This window comes from Hibiscus syriacus, unplaced genomic scaffold, assembly GCF_006381635.1.
Source record: "Hibiscus syriacus cultivar Baekdansim isolate YM2019G1 unplaced genomic scaffold, ASM638163v2 tig00110676_pilon, whole genome shotgun sequence".
NCBI classification, from domain to species: domain Eukaryota; kingdom Viridiplantae; phylum Streptophyta; class Magnoliopsida; order Malvales; family Malvaceae; genus Hibiscus; species Hibiscus syriacus.
Genome location: NW_024062820.1, coordinates 2,334,166 through 2,336,245, shown reverse-complemented (window position 1 = coordinate 2,336,245; position 2,080 = coordinate 2,334,166). Strand labels below are relative to the sequence as shown.

Below are 2,080 nucleotides of genomic sequence, written 5' to 3'. Positions count from 1 at the left end.
ATTACATTGATGTTAGAAAGAATCCATGAGAATCTTCTATTGGCATCACAAGTCGTTTTCTCACTATAACCAGCTTGAGTAGGCTTTCTAAAAGAAGGGCCAATCCGAATAAATCATAAAAATGAAAACTTTGAAACACAAAATTTAAAGACATAATAATAACCCATCAAACAGTCTCAATAGTTGAAGAGTGTGTTGCTCTTTCTTGAGATTTTGGATTCGACCGATTTTTTTTTTTGAATAAAAGAGATAAACACAGTGAGTTGAGTCTAATTCACACTGCCATTAGCCACAACAGTAACATGACGAGCATCACCTAGAAAAGCAGTTTCATTTCTTGTAGGCTTTCGAGTATGGACTTTTTCCGGGCTTAGCCTTAAGTGCATTGGAACAGTAAGACTTCATCTTTTGCTGGACATAGCTATGTAAAGATTACTTGTCGGCGACACTTGCTCACTTCCATTTTCTCTAATGTGAATGTTGCTCTGTTTTGACTTCTTACAGCTATGTATTGAAAGGAAAATCTTCGTTCACGCTTAAGCATGGGAAACCTGACCATGAAGCAACAAATGTAAGGAAACCTTTTTCTGGAGGAAAAAAAAGTTACTACAAAATGGCAAATTAAGTATTAGGATATATTTTGATCTAGGAATCCATGTTAACCCTGTTAAAATTCATCGTAAGCTGAAATCCAAGTTGTTTCTGGATAAAACAGTCAATATGGGAAACAATGGAAGAACACTCTTTGTCAATGAGCCTAATCATATCTCAAATCCGACGCATAAATAGAATTATTGTTGTAAATTATATGAAGAAAAAAAATAAACAAAGCTGCATATGCTGATAGAGAAAAGTTAATCCTGTACCTCTTTTAGCATTCGATTTTGTGCACATCTTCTGCAACTAATTAGCACACTTCAATTTGCAGGTTGCTATGTCACATTCCCCAATTGAATACCCGAAGCCGGATGGAGTATTGTCCTTGGACGTGCCAACGTCTTTGCACAGGTGTAGAGAATGGAACACATTGCCTTGTGTTAATTTTCTTTATCATAGTTTAGATTTTATTTCCAAAGATTTATTAGATAAAAAAAAAATCTAAATCTCGAACTGATTCCAGAATTCATTAGCCTCTAGTTTCGGTTTTTATGGTAGATAACGAAGGAAATGAGCAAATAAATGCGGTATGAAACTGGATTACTCAGCGAAAAATGCGTATTCTCTTTATCATTCTGTCCCGACTTATGGAGTGTTTTGCTTATCTTTTATTTTCATTTTAGGAGCAATACAAATCATAACCATGACCAGCCAGCTCATCTTCACTTGAGGGACCTGAATATTCCCGAAACAGTAAACTTGCCTTTGTATGCTGGACCTGAGTCACGATATTGACCTGCCCGTGTATACGAGTAAATTTCTTATCATACTTTTTATTCCAGCTTATCCCTTGTAATATATTGTCCCTGAATCTATTATTTTCTCAAGTTACAGATCAATGCTCAAAATTGCTTGCACTGTAAGGTAATATAAAAAACGATCAGTTGATACTTACCTCAAAAACATCCTTTCTTCTAGTCTGCAATGGTTTCAGTGGAAGCGAATAAAGAGCGCGACAAACAAAGGTCGGATATATATATCGACATCCGACATTCCCAACCGAGTTTAACGTATTGATTTAAACAATTTACAGGCATGCGATATTAAAGATCCGAAGCAAAACATCGAGTGGACGGTGCCGGAAGGAGGCGGAGGTCCATGCTATTCTGTCTTGTAGAATTCATAAGCTAACCCTCTTTTCGTTATCATCGGAGGTTGCAAATATTGTTTTACTTTTGGACTTCACAACAAATACATTATGTTTAAAATAATTAACAACTCCATCTTAAATTAATAATATTTTTTTAAAAAATAATATGATTAGGGTCTATAAAAAAATAATATTTCAAGAAACTAGTCACGAAAAAAAAACAAATTTCAGCTGTAATGTATCATTTATTGCTTATCTCAAACTAATGTTAGGCTAATTTTATCTCACATTACATATTCTCTAATACTATTGAAAATTTATAAATATACCAAT

The 2,080-nt window shown here is 34.3% G+C and overlaps 1 long non-coding RNA gene across 1 annotated transcript; it reads left to right on the top strand.

The window, feature by feature from the left end:
* Positions 1 to 320: 320 nt before the first annotated feature.
* LOC120137740 lies at positions 321 to 1,441 on the top strand. Its single transcript, XR_005517451.1, has 4 exons — positions 321 to 393; positions 505 to 571; positions 929 to 1,008; positions 1,281 to 1,441. It is a non-coding gene; the product is annotated as an uncharacterized LOC120137740 (long non-coding RNA).
* Positions 1,442 to 2,080: the final 639 nt, after the last annotated feature.